The 15,370-nt window shown below is 36.4% G+C and overlaps 1 protein-coding gene across 1 annotated transcript in view; it reads left to right on the forward strand.

The window, feature by feature from the left end:
- NBAS (neuroblastoma amplified sequence) overlaps window positions 1-15,370 on the forward strand; it is a 209,704-nt gene that overhangs the window by 161,247 nt on the left and 33,087 nt on the right. The gene's annotated exons all lie outside the window — the stretch shown is intronic.

The following is a 15,370-nucleotide window of genomic DNA, read 5'->3' on the forward strand; positions in this document are numbered from 1 at the left end:
AGATGATGAAATGCTGTTTTGCAATATATGGTTGTAATGCATTCTGTTGGTATGGGAACTAATCCTACCTTCCTTTTGGATCAGGTTTCTAATACATTATGATTCTTTGAAAAAAGAAGTTATGTAAAGTTAATGGACTCCTCCGCTTTTGTTTGGGATCAGGAGTACATAATACCGAACTTGATTACACACTAATGATTTTCCTCCATGTCAAGCATTGACTTTGAAGTTTTTGTATATTCTTTCTTTTCAAATGGGAAGACTTAATTGATAGGGAATGCATTTGGTCATGGTTAGCGTGCTGTTGTCTCTTAAGAGGCAGCACCGAACTACTGAAATACAGTAGTTGCTTAAAAACAGTTCATACCTTTAACTGCCCAAGTGATAATTTTAAGTCTTTTTCAGTGTAAAGTCAGGAAAAAAATCAGATAAAATCACTGCTGAAGTAAGTTACTGTAAGTTACTCTTAGCTATATTTATTTTTTTCCTCAACTCTCAACTAAGAGAGAGTGCTTCTAGTTCAAACTTTCAAGTCTAAACCAGATTAACTTTCTTTCTGAATTAAAGGATGACAAAATGCCTAACTTTCATTTTTTTAAGTATATGTAAAAGTTGATCTAAGACTAATAAGGATCATCTAGTAAATGTTCTCAGGAGTGAAGATGCTTGAGTTTGTCAAGTAGAATATTAAAAATTCCATATATACAAAAGGCTCTTGTTGGTTATTCATTAATATTTTAACTGCTTTATTTCATGACTTGTTTTGGTGAAGTGCTTAATATCAATGTACATATTTTTAGAGGTTCTACATTTCTAAGTACAATGAAAATATACGGAAGGCTTAACAGGAAGAAGTAGTCTTGTCTTTGAAGCTTGTGCCGTTTTGAAATCAGATGAGTATGACTTGCTGCATGTAGAATTGTTGAGAAGCAGAGTTACTTTTCATCCATTTTCTAAATGCCTTCCCCTGTGCCAAGACCTTATGGAACTAAAATAGAGTATTTCTAATAGTTCCTCAAAAAAATCTGTGCACAAAACCATTTTATATTCATATAAAACAAAAGCAATATCTCAGTTTTGACTCACTGTGCTAAGATCATCCAAGGGAATAATCATAATAAAAATCTTGAAAGAAAAAGAAAATGCTTATCTCTTGCTGTCTTTAGAAATTACTTTTTCTCTTGCATTCACAATAATACCAGCGCTTAACTCCTCAACTGCTCTTCAGGTGTCTGTCTATGATTGGATTCTTCATCTTCCGTTCAGTCCTTTGTCAATATTTGTGTTGCCTGTGACCTGCTTTCCAATCCAAAATCATTTCAAGTCTAAAAGAGTCAACCAGAGTATGTTTTAAGAATAAAGCTATGGGTAGATAATAGCTTTCAGCCATGTCTGTATAAGACAGAAAAAGAGCCTGTATTTGACAGAAACCTTGTGAAACTCATTACACTTATTTGAGAAATATATAAGATCAGATCACTTTTATTTTCTTCCATAATCTGGTGAGTCAAAATGTATGTAACTTTACAACATGAAACTCGCATCCATTTGCTTTCGTCTGGTGATGTTTTAGGAATTAACTGAATGCATTGCATATGCTGCTGGCTCACTTGTAGCTCACTGCTCACCAGGACCCCCAAGGCCTTCTCAGCAGAGGGTGAGGCTGTCCCCACCCATGCTGTCCTGGGTGCACCATGGCTGTTAAACCTTGTGCGATTCTTGTTGGTCCCATCTTCCAGCCTGTTTAGGTCTCTCCACATAATCCATTAATAATTCCTGTTTCCTGAAGTGATGGATTTTTAGAATACTCGTAGTTTCGCGCAGGAAAACATACCAGTTATGAGTCCTGTTGGAACATATTTTAAAATTATTCTAATTTTCATGTCAGTTCAAGCTAAATGGGGTAGATGAGAACCCTTTATTTTCTTTTTTTGTTTGTTTGTTTTCCATATTTTGTGCTAGGTAACTAATGTGTGATTTAGACAGAAGAGTCATATTGGTTTGTCTGTTAGGTAGCAGTCATTGAAATTCAGAGTTCTTCACAAATGTCCAAGAAAACAAATGAGTGATCCATTACTGAGAGTATTTTCTTTTTTCTTTTTTTTTCTCTTCTAGTCAGCTGATGTCAAATGTTAGTCTACAAGTTGATACCAGAAAAAGCAAGTGGTGACCTTATTTCAGGATTAAGTTTGCTTATTTTGTGTGCTAACAATCAGGGAAAATAGCATAATAAAATAACATATTGAAAACTGTACATTTCACAGTCCTTCATGTTATGTTAGTGAAACAAGAACACTGCAGAATTCAGTAGTTACATGACTGCTGAAAAGCGGAGAGAGAGATTTGTGTATGAGCTTTTGGCAAAGCATTAATTAAGCGAGTTTCTCGTGCAAGTTAATGCTTCAGGTGCAAAGACCTTCAAAAGCAACCCCATTCTACAGAAGGGGATGTTGAAGCGCAATTTAAAAGTTTTATCAGGTTGCTGGGTAATCCTGGGTGAAGCAGGGTCAAAAACTATACATGAGGAATTACATCTTTCAGACGTGCTCAAACTGCTATGTTAGTCTGTCTGCCTTGTCCGTAGGCATCAATTTCTCTAACATCAGTACACCTTTATTAATTTTGTCATCCTTTCTCATCCAGTGAAGTAGTAAACTCCGTGGTCGCATTTCAAAAAAAAAAAAAAGAGGAGGGGTGTGGTTGGATCAAATACTATTTTTAGCTTGCAGAGGAATGCATTTAAAGGTTTGTTTTGGGTTTGTGGTTTTGTTTGGTTGTTTTTTTCTTAAATGAACTTTAAATTGTAAATATTTCAAAAATGTATTCATTATCTTACTTCCAGATTGTTTTATCCTTTCTTGCCTGACATTTCTTACGTGCTTTTAGGGGATCCCTCTTTTCCTTTACCATTCATTGGTACAAAAAGGGACAGCAGATATTGTAAAGAGTGAATGTGGATTTCTATTGAGTAAAAATAAGTTTAATGATATTGCAGTGTTCAATTACCAGAAAATGCGTGAAAGCCACCCTCAGTGTGTCTGCTAATCCTCTTAGTCAGACTTTGCATACATCAAGGAGGGACTTAATATTTAATTATGCTCTAGGTGCTGTAAGTAGTGGTCCCACAAATCAATGTGCTGCTGGGAAACAGGCCAGCTCTTACAAAATTAAAAATGTATTTTATGGAAGCAGCTACCTATCAAACAGTCAGAAACACAACAATTTCCAGTTCTCTAATGATTAGTTAACACAATTAAAAATTCAGGGGTCCTCATTTTTCAAAGGCTTGAGAGTCTTTAATTCACATTCCAGTAGCATCCCACGCTACTGGAGGGAGGAGGCATGCGGTTTTTTAATCCCCTTGATGAATTTTATCTGAGCTCTTCAGGTTCTGTAATTTTCTAGTTAACTGGTGCATGAAAAATATGGGTCAAAATACTGACTGTTTTATATATAAAAAAATGTTGGGGGGGTGAGAAAAACATGGTTTAGAATGTTCATATCAAATATTAGCTTTATCCATCTAAGATGGGAAATCCATTTGTTTTCATATAATATATAAAAATGTAGTCTGTAATGACTCACAGCACTAACATATGTAAGGTATCAGCTGATATGACACACACAGGTTATGTGTGTGTACATAGTCGTTCAGTTCACTGACTCGTTACAAGGTGTAAGTTACAGTAATATGAGTTAGGGTTTTGCCCCAGGAAGTTGACAGCGGCACTGACAAAGCTTCTGTAGGTAAACCAAGGGTTAGCTTAAGATAAGAAGTTAATAATTGTGAAGCTTCTGTAAGACACACCTTGTCTTAAAAGGATTGTTTAATTATTATGCAAATGCAAAATGTAATTACTATTTGCATGCCACTTAAATGCAAATAGCTTTGTCATTTAGAGAAGGTAATCTCATTTAGCCTTTCCCCTCATATTGTTGTATTATGGTTTTTTCACGATCTTGGGGTATACAGAGCTGCTGAGGGCTAAGCATTTTTGAAAATTGGAAGGGGATATCTAATATGAATTTAAGAATGTAACTTTAGGCACCTTTCTTATTTTGTCTGAGTTTTTTTCCCCTAAAGTTTAGCTTTGAAAAATTGCCAGATTAATTTGTATTTGTGTTGTGTACATCGCCCACACATTTGCCCTTCCTTAATATAGGCAATTTATGTATGCCATATGCAAGTTTTATGTGTCTCAGCAACCTCAGTAATGTCTATATTAACATAGTGACTTTAGGAGGACTTGGGTATGGCTGTCAAGCCTCCGTTGCTCTTTTATCCCTCTTCCCCCAGTATATGAAAAATGTATATCTGTTTACGTGGTGTTTCTTCATATGACTTCATAAAGAAAGGTCTCAATGGGAATAATTCAGTGTCTTGTGATTTTCATCTTTTTCCCATTGCCTGTACTTGTGTCAGCTACATTTAAACCTAAGTACTTGGAAGGCAGAGTGAGATTTAAGAATTCCCAAGTCATTTTGCTGAAGTAATTTATCAGGTAACAATGACCTGTATTTAGCTTGATCTGGTAAAATATAGGTGAAGGAGCTGTATCTGTTTAATAGTCAGCCATCTTTATTTGTGAAACATGCTTAATTAGAAGAAAGATATGTGGTCCTATCAACTCTGAGTAAATTTGTTACAATGTTGTTTATAATTCTAGAGACATTGTTTCTCTACTGGTAATGCATAAAAATTAAGTTTAAGAAATTTAATTTAAGTTTTAATTAATATTTTGAAACACTAATTTCCATTCCTTGAAGATGCAATTTATCCATAGGAGAACATGTGAGATGTAATTTTTTCTGGGAACATAAATTGTAGCGTGTATGATTAATTAAATACTTTAAGATGCAAATGAAATATTTTGCATTAAGTACACAAGTAAAACGGATAAGACAAAGTGGAGAGAAAAGCAGTGTAGCTCGAGTGAGCATGACGGTTTCGAATGCGAGCCCTGGGTACTACGGTATCCTGCGGCTAGCAGCAGTTGCTTCAGAGAAAGATAAGAGTGCTCTGGAGTGGATTCATGGGGGATAATTCACTTTCTGTAATAGGTCTTTTGTAATGAAGGTATAAGTGGAGAATGGTTTAGACCTTACATATTCTGCTTCTGTCTCAGTTTCAGAAAAATTAAGAGCTCATTAGTGATGTATTCAGAGTTCTATTATTATGTTGCAAAGAAATTGGTTGATGAACTTGGGACAACCTTGGGTGTCTCTTGCTAAATGCTTGGCATTGGTACACCATACAGCATTAAGTGCAAAACATGTTGAAACTTTGTAGAAGGTTTTTTTTTTTTTAACTTCTTTATGTGATTTGGTATGTGGTGGTGTTTTGTGTTTTATAGGATAGCAAAATCCAGAAAAATCAAAGTCCCTGCTCTGTTTTATGTACTTCATCACTTTTTTCCTTATTCTGTTGTTTACTTAATCTAAGTAAACAATTCCAGTCATGTTACCTCACCCACAGCGTTATCTATGTCTGTAACTATTCTCCCCTCTATCTCAGAGCCCACTGTGATATGCAGTATACCTCCTGGAAGGAGATAATTGGAGAAGTGAATGTGATGTCCTTGTGGAAATTAACAGTCCCTGCTTATGCATCCCAACACCTTGATTGCTCTCTTGACTTTAGCTGTACATTAACCAGAGGTCTTTTAATTTCATTCAGTGAGGCTCAGGTTCCTGTTTTGACTTGATGAGGCTAACTTAACATATTTGAAAATGCGGTGGCTTTACCGTTGTTAGTTTTATTTGCCATCATATGGTCATTTACTTAGCCTAGATGTTTTTTAAGTCAATTGGAGGTTTCTTTCTACAGTGTCCTTGACGAACATAAGCTAGCTCATTTGTGTGCAGTATTATCTATTCAATGCTTGCAGTCTTCCAAAAACTTCATTTAATTTATATAAGAAAAGAAACAGCCATAAAATCATGAGAAATTCTACTTTTTACCTTTACCATTTGCTCATAAACTGGTTTTTTTGTTTGTGTTTTTCGGTTTTGTTCCTGTTAGCAGATCAAGTTCTTCAGTGATTTCTAGTCAGGGAAGTTGTTAAAGGCCTTTTGAAAATAGAAGTAAAATGTAAAACTGTTTTTCTTCAGGCATTATTTTGTTAATATCTTAAATGAGTATTTTGTATTAAGAACTGTGACATTCAGTTGATGCCATGCTTTTTTCAAACAGTCTTATTTTATTCCATCAACCAGCTTGCTAGCTGACACTTTTTATTTAGAGGTCTGTAAGCTCTGTATCACCTGAGGCGTCCCTCTCAGGTATTCTTAAAATAGTTCTTACTTCATAGTAATTTCTGATAGTTCATGGTGATTGGGAGAGTGAGGGTTTTTTCCTCATTGTTGCTGTTATTACTTAGCGACTCAGCTATAATGACTGTGACTGCTAGGGCTTTCACTACATCAAATCAAAAAGAAAACCACTGATTGCAGTGCTTGCATAATGCCATTTAGTATGATAGTTGCATGATGCTGCCTACCTTCTTCTGATTATGGCCGCAACAGAACTACTAATTTATTTCAGTTTTTATAGCTTAAATAAATATTAATTAAAATCGGAGTCAACGTCAACAACCTGTTGTTCCTAAAAGAGGGTATCTTAGTTCATTGTGGGTTGTTCTTTTAAAAAATGCATCTTTTACTTTGTCAGTTTAGCCTATGTGCAGGATGACATTTTGGAAAGATTAATTTTGACAAGTTTTCATTTACATGAAAACAGCTTTTAAAATCGTTTTTCCTCTATCAGCAAGAATTGTAGACTTTGATTATCAAGACACCAGTTATACATACAGTTGAATACTGGGAGCTTGTGCATGTACTGCTTCTTGATGGTAGTGATCAGAAAAGGTAAACTGAAGAGCCACTTGTATGAGGTATGGGGGGAAATGCCTGATGCTAATTTAACAGTTTAAAGTTAAAAGTAATATTTAAGGATTAAAACCTTGTCATTTCGAGGCTGTGTCTTCCAACACCCTTTTCTGTTCTAAATGTAGAGTATCTGTATTATACAGAGATTATGAAATATGAAACAGTGCTTAGTAGCTGGCACATACAAGTAAAATGGCTGACATGTTTTTAAGTCCCTTGTGTTGCACAGATGTTAGTTGTAGCCATGATTTACATAGATCCAAATCTTTACCTATTAACTGACACCTGGTCAATATACATTTTAAGTTACGTGTATGTTAATCCTCTTTCAGTTTTAGCTAGCTAGTTATATAAATCTTTCAAATGCATAATTTTGTCTTTATTTGCCCTTACCTCTATCAATATCTATGTACAGTCTTCAGAGGTTTTCTCTGTGCTGATATGTATTTGCAGATTAGGACATAGTCTCCTGCAGAATACAAACGAATGGATTTTATTTTCTGCACGAGTTACGCATTTTTATGCATTAGGCAATGCATTTGTGTTTACTGAGTCTATATGCATTTCTTAGTGTTAGTGAGCTGCATATCAAGCAGATAAGGAATTAAACAATATATAAGTCAGTTCAGAAGAAAAAAGTTCTTGGGTATTTCTACAAGACAGGCAACTCAACATGTGGCTGAGCCTTTGTTTAATTCAGCACCAGTAAGCTTCTGGTTGATTTGTTTTTAAACTTGAATCCTATAACTTGCTTATCCTGTTCACTGGCTTCAGTTTGAGCAGGATTTGACCTGGGAGATTATGCACATCCCTTTAGTATCTGTGTGCAGCAGGCTTTCTTCTGTGGTCAGCACTCATATTCATAACAATTTTTAATATGTGAAGCCCAGCTTTGGGGGAAAGTGCAAGAAAGCCTGACCTCAGAGTTCTCCCCACTTTGGGGTAGAAGGTATGGGTTGTGAACATAGTTTGTCATGCAAAACTCTTGACTTCCGTTTTAATTTTGTATTGATTGCTCTAAGATTGTTGATTGTTGTTTTGATACCAGACACTTCTTTCTAGTCTGTCAAGCAGTGGCTCTTTTTCCAAAGTCTAGGTCATAGCAGCCCACGTTCTCCTTGTGAGTTCAGGACTTGGAATATGCTCCAGCAAGAACTCCTGCCTGCTTGTTGGCCTTAAACTCAGGTGGAGGGGAGATGTGAGGTAGGCCTTTGCATTGCTGTCTCAGGTTATATTCCCCCTAGTAATGGAAATGAACAGTATTTTGAATGTGGTGGTGGGGTGTTTGGTTTTTTGTTGGTTTTGGTTTGTTGTTGTTGTTTTTAAGTGGAGAACATGGGCTGAACTGCATCATAACATACAGGTTAACTGATATTCCTTAATAAAGTTGTTGCTTTTTATTATTTGGGATAACTCCATAGGCATAGGTTCGAAGATGCTTCTTTCAAGCAAGGGAATTTAATCTGCAACATTGGTCCAGGTTCCAAACCAGACTGTGTTTTTCCTACAGTATTTTTTCATAAAATAGAACTAAATTCCATCATTGTACGGGGGCATTTGTGAGTCCAGTAGAACAGTTTTTAAAAAGTTACCATCTCTCAGCTTTGACTTACTACCATGTAATGTATTTCCATTTACCAAGATCCAAAATGGATTGAAAGTGGGATTATCCACATGTGAACGTGGGCAGATGGAAAAAATAAGATGAAAAAGGCTCATTTAAAACTGACAGGTTCCTCTGCCATGAGGGGAATATATTTGGAATATATTTCTGAGAAGGTAAAACTCATCTGTGCTAAAGAAAAGATGAACTTCTCAAATGACACACATTGGCATACAATTTTTTTTTAATGTAACTTAGTTCAAAGGAAATCTTTGAACTTGCCAGGTTTACTATTTAGTTGTATGTATGTGCTCTTCAAATTGCACTTTTCTTATCCAACAGTGGTGTGCGTAAACTAATACTTTTATAATCTAAACCACAGCTTTCCATGGGTTTTCTCAAAAGTAAAAGTTATCGGCTTTCTGAAAAACAGAAAGTAAGTGCAGTACTAAGACTGAATGCTGAGTAAGGAAGCTGAGGCAGTATATGTCAGTGCCCCACAGCAGTCATTTGGCAGTATTCCTTTTTCTAGGAAATCTTTTGAATTTAATTCTAAAACATTGTGAGTATTTAAAGTATATAAAACCTAGTGCTGTATAAATGTGTTCTTTTAATTATATTTCTTAACTGCCTTTAACTCTGTACATGGCAATATGGTGCTAGGGCAGAGAGTGAAAGGCACTATATCGCATTATTGTTTAAACTTCAAAATTTTGATAAATACTGGGGAAAGAACTTGAAGGAGATACTAAGTTTGAGTGAAGTCTGTAAAATAGATCTTTGAGAAGCAACTTCCACTTGACCCCATTGACTCCTGTTCAGCTACCTTGTGAGAGTACAAGTTCCACATATTGAAAATGGTAAGCTTGCTTGAGTCCCCGTGTTTCCACAATTCCACTTGGAAACTGCATATAACAAAATATTGTGGGCCCAGTGTGTTTCTGTAATGTAAATTTTAATTAGTGTGCGGGCATATAAAAATGTCAATGCTGGTTCAGATCAAGGTCCAGTCCAGCCCAGTGTTCTGTGTCCAACAGTGGCCAAAAAACAGATGTGGAAGGAAGAATAGGAAAAGTATATATGAAATTTACTCCAGTATTGTCTTCATCTCTGAGTAGTCAGAGGAGTTTAATTAGGAATAAGAACCAGCAACAACTCTGTGTAGACAAGCTGTAAATTCAAGTGTTAGCATGGCAAGATCTAGTAAGTGGAGTCTTCATGAAGTCAAATTAGGAAGAGTTACCCTTTGAGTGATAGGTGGGACTAATTTACCAGAAAGATATTTAACTTGTTTACTTGTTTACACCTTAAACTCATTTACTTAAGTAAAAAAACTAAGTCTATTGGGAAGCATTCTAGCTCAAACAGAAGTTATGATTTTAGTGCAAAATTACTGCATAAACTTGTACATAGAGATACATAGATTATCAATAATAGCCTCCTCCATAAGATGTTTCAATATGTGCTTGTGGCTTTGCTTTGTTTCATAAGTATGTAATGTGTCTAACATCAAGGTTGATGGGATGTCTAGCATGTTGAAACAGTTTGAAGAGAATGAAATAAATAATAGCCTTTAAAAGCTCCTAATCTTGTCTTTGCAGGGTCAGTAGCTATACATTTTCAGAAACAGTTGTACACTTTTGCAGTTTGTTTTTACTGGTGATTTTTCACATTTATGTTCATATTGTGATTAACTTTTAAATATCTATTTAACGTAGTTTGTAATTTTATATGTCCTTTGTAACAAGCTTTTAGCTTTGCAGCCTTGCACTGGAAGTAGGTTTCAGTAACTTACGTTTGTGCAGACTTTTCAGTAGCTGCACAGATACCAGCAGAATACGGAATGACAGACTACAGGTTGACCCACAAGATGGGAAAATTAAATTCTTCAGTGACCAACCCTGTCTGGCCTGTTTGTGTAGGAAGGACTGTATTTTCTTTGCTGATTTACCTGATTAGATTGTAAGCTCCTGTCGTAGTTTTGTGCCGTGAATAGCACACCAAGATGGCATTTACAGAAATTCTATCAAATTGTTATCAATCCTTTCAGTCGTTGCTTATAAACCATGTTAAGCTCCGTCTAATGAGTGGAAGCAAGTTTTAGCATCAGCATTCCCTATCTCAAATCTGAATAAAATCCTTCATGTCAGATCTGCCTATTATTTTGAAATGCAGCATAGATGAATTCTCTACCACTAGAGCTTGGGGGGGTTGGGGAAGATAAGTAAAAACGTAGTGCATTTTACAAGGGAGTCTTGACGAACTGAGAATGTATCATAGCAATAAGGGACTACTCAAATGCCTGCTTAGTGTTTCTATTTTCAATGCCATATTAATTCAAGTTTATGCTGCAGTGAGAAACATGGATGTATTTTGAAATATTTATGTTTACAATCTGGTGGATGTAATAAAATGAATTTTGTAATCACGTAAATCACTAGGTTTTTGGTTGCAGCTCTTGGAAACCACAAATGTCTCTGCCTTTAATAAAGGGAGTTGGTTTTAAGCACAGATGTAGTTTCTCTCAATGAACAAGCGTTTATAATGAAGGAAAATATTTTTCTGATTTCTACATCTCTATTCTTTGGCTACAAACACCCTTATCAATTATTTCCTTAGAACATTAGTAGTGAACAAAATCTGTTGATGAAAACCATGGCTCTCCCATGCTCACAGGGAGTAAAAATGTAATTTGCAGAACAGATTTCACTGGGCGGAGGTAGAGGTCTGTCTGCATTGCTTTTCCTGCTCACCATTCTCATATGTAAATAGGCAGCGTTTTGTATTTTCTTGGGGGAAGGAGAGGATTGGATTGGCTGGATCTTTTTATTGGCATTTCCATTTCTTAAACAAAACTCTCTCTAGGTTATCAGCTAAGTTGGTCAGCGCCAGATTCTCAAATTATATAGCTTTAGCAATAAAGCATTTACAACTCTATCAGGTGTCTCTGTCCTTTAGGATTAGGAGAACATTATATAGTGGATATCTATGCCTCAGGGACACAATTTAGATACATCAACATTCCACTGTTGCTGTCAATAGTGATTTTAAACTAACTTCACTTTCGAGAGTGAGATAATGTACTGAACTAAACAACTGATCCTGCGGACTGCCATGCCAAAGGTTTTCTTTATCAGTCATGTATGATGTCCACAGCTTTATTTAACCTTATCATTCTTCAAGTGTATCATCTTACAGTTTTTATAAAATGCCAGGTTTCTAAAAGCTACAGAACAAACTTTTGAGGGAACTTTTCATATTTGGACTCCTTCATGTGTGTCACGTGATGAGTAACTATAAAGCAATAACAGAACTATGGAACAAGATGATGAGTCAAAACTTTGTGCACTGAAAGTGGATAAAGCATGTTGAGCGGTTTCAACATTTTGGGCATCTAATAGGATCTGATCTGTGCGGGAAGAGAACTATATGATCTTTGAAAGATTTTATCATCAGGCAGAACAGTTTGGGGTTTTATTTGAGGAGGGATTGTAAGTGCATTAAGTTTTTATTTCAGCACTGGATATAAAGAACATGCCTTCCAAGTTTGCTTAGGACGGCTGAAGTCAGATAAAGGGTATGTTTGTGCTCAGATAATGTGCTGTTGAAGAGATGCAAGTATCTCAACCAACTGCCAGATTCCTCTTATCATTTATACTTCAGCAGTAAAAGCAACCATACCCATATAGTTAACGTGTTTTTTATATAAACCCAAATGTTTTAAAAAGCTCGTAGGAATCTTGTCTGATCTAACTTCCTACTAGCAAAATGATGTCAGAACTGAGATGTTTTGGCCAGTTGTTTGATAAATAAGCAAACTCCAGCAATAAAGTTTTCAGCAGTGTTGTAGTTTTATTAAGATTTACAAGTTACAGCAAGTTCACAACTGTCCCTGTAAGAGGATGGGGGATTGAACATATGCTATGTCAAGTCTCTGCTACTGGTAAGCAGACTATAACTACTTGAGGAAAAATAGCTGTTCTGATGGCTAAAATCGTGTAATTCAATGAAGTATACTGTGTGGCCATGCTCAAAGACATGCAAAATAATATATCTCAGCTAAAAAGAAAATCTGACCTTTGTCTTCTGGCATACCATAGCTGCTACATGCTGTAGCTGCAGTTTGCACTCCCAGTCAGAAATGTGGTTAATTATCTGTCTTGGTCAATGTTTGAGAAAGGTGGACAGATTTTCGCCTTTATTAAGCAGCGATAATACGGGATGAGTCAGAACTCCTTTATGGGCCATCCTAACCACTGCTAATTAATAACATGAGAAACTGGGAGAAGATGTAAAAGCAAAGTGCTCAGGGAGAGAACATATGATTAAGAGGAGTTTGCACTGGTTCAGACAACTCGTAGTATCTAATGCAGTTTTAAGCAACACTCAGTGCTGTTTGTGTAGCCTGTATTTTGCTTCGTTAATTTCCTATATTTTTTTTTTAAGGAACATTAGCATATGCAGATGTTTGCATATTCTTGATTTTAAACATATGTAGTCCCTCGTTGATAATGAAATTGTGTATTTTAACAGTTTAACATAAGGTTTGGTTTTACTTAATTTGTATTTCGTTTTATAATCTATCATGAGTATCATTTCTAAAATTAATTCCTCTAATTGACTTTCCCATTGTGGTAAATATTTGTGCAGCCTTTTATTTTAATGAAAAACATGAAACCAGCTGTGTTCTACTGCCAAAGAGAAGGCATGAAACTAGGGAAAATCAAGACAGAATAGAGCAAATCTGTTGCTAAAACTCAAAGTCCTTGCTTTCCTTTTCCTTGCTTTTGTTTTTTTCTTTTTTCATATTCCTTGGGATCATCTGAAGTTCAAGCATACTCCTTACTGCCTTGCTAGAGGCCTCATTATTCTGTTTAGCGACAGATTCTTCTTTACAGGCACTTGTGCTATCAGGGCTCTGAGCTGTTCGTGGCAGGTTATCTTTGCATAGCCTTTGAGTATTTTAGAAGGATGTTTCTGGTTTTTGTTTTTTTCTAAAAAAAAGGGGGAGAGGACTGAGTTATAGGATCCCATGATCATACTGGTAAAAATGCAGTGCCTTGTTGTGTTACAGCATTCAGAGTCATCTGAATAGATCATTCAGAGTCGCTACAAATAGTGTTCAGTTAAAAGTCGAATTTTTAATCTTTTTGCTGTGTTATTAAAACAAAACAACAGGCTTAACTAACCATGGTAACTTCATCTCAGCTAGCTTTCCCCTCTGTTAAGATGAAATGTCTACCTTTTAACACAGAGCATGCTCTGTTTCTGCTGTGTGAGGCGGCTGCTTCCTCACCATGCTCTCCCTCAGCCTTGGAAAGAGGAGGCAATACAGAGGAAAGCCTATGTTCTCTGTGTGTAAATATAAATATGTGGAGTAAATATAAATAGAAAAAACTCATTCCAGTGTGCTGCTTCAAGTTATTGTTTTCTTTTAGCAAGGGATTATAACTTTTTTTGTGGTTTGATTGTAACTTCTGTTGCTGGAGAATTACAAGGAAAGAATTAGAGACAGGGCAAGGTATCTTGTCATTCAAACGACAAAACAGTGCGAAAACCGTTTAAGGCAAGTGCCTTGATTTACTTCATAACACTGATATTTAACTTAAAATGGACTCTTCTGTTTTTTAGGAATAACAATACCTTGAAATGAAGGTTTTAAATGTTTTATTGTTGTCTGTGTTTCTGGTACATAGTATTGATCTTCTGCTCGTTAGGATTTTTCTAGTGATGCTAGTGGGCAAATCATGCATAGATTTCCATCATCTTGATTGTGTAAAGGCATATACACACAAGTTAAATACAGCTGCTTCTTAGAAGGTACAATTTTAGGCATTGTGCAATCTTATTTAAACCAGTAAGACTACTTATCAACGTGTAATGTGAAGTGTGGACACAATCTTTGCAGAATCAGCATGTATTTGATAATGTTTCAACTCAGGAATACTTTTGAAAAATAATCCTGATACAGTCGACTGTGTGACTGCTGTCACACACAGTCAGGCACTCTCGGTATTATAGCATAGGTTTACATCTGAATCTCAGCTTTTCTTTTTCAAAAAAAAGTTATTTTAACAACCACGTCATAGGAGTGAAATAATGCTTAAAACATACTTGAAACGCAGATATATGTGGAGTATAGGGACAACTGATAGATGCAACAGAAACATAAGATATATTGAAGAAGGGAAAATAGCTAGGACTTAAAAGATGGAAGGGTGTGGAGTTTAAAGTAGGATAACACTTTTTTTTTTTTAACGTAATCATACTTATCATCTACCCATCAGTACTTAGGTGTTTTCCATTTGTTGCTCTTTCGTTACCCTTCCATTTCCTCTATCCTTAGTGCTGCATTTTATATCGCCACATGCACTCTTAAAGGTATGCATACCTTTGATCGGTGACAAGTGGTGTCCCGTAGGGGGTCCATATTGGGACCAGTACGGTTTAATATCTTCATTAATGACATAGACAGTGGGATCGGGTGCACCCTCAGCAAGTTTGCAGATGACACCAAGCTGAGTGGTGGGGTCGACATGCCAGAGGGACAGGATTCCATCCAGAGGGACCTGGACAAGCTGGAGAAGTGGGCCCGTGTGAACCTCATGAGGTTGAACAAGGCCAAGTGCAAGGTCCTGCACCTGGGTCAGGGCAACCCCCAGTATCAGTACAGGCTGGGGGATGAAGGGATTGAGAGCAACCCTGCCAAGAAGGACTTGGGGGTACAGGTGGATGAAAAGCTGGACATGAGCCAGCAATGTGCGCAAGCAGCCCAGAAGGCCAACCGTATCCTGGGCTGCATCAAAAGCAGTGTGGCCAGCAGGTCGAGGGAGGTGACTCTGCCCCTCTATTCTGCTCTGGTGAGACCCCACCTGGAGT

The sequence above is a fragment of the Pygoscelis adeliae genome, unplaced genomic scaffold, assembly GCF_000699105.1.
Source record: "Pygoscelis adeliae isolate BGI_AS28 unplaced genomic scaffold, ASM69910v1 Scaffold168, whole genome shotgun sequence".
Taxonomy (NCBI): domain Eukaryota; kingdom Metazoa; phylum Chordata; class Aves; order Sphenisciformes; family Spheniscidae; genus Pygoscelis; species Pygoscelis adeliae.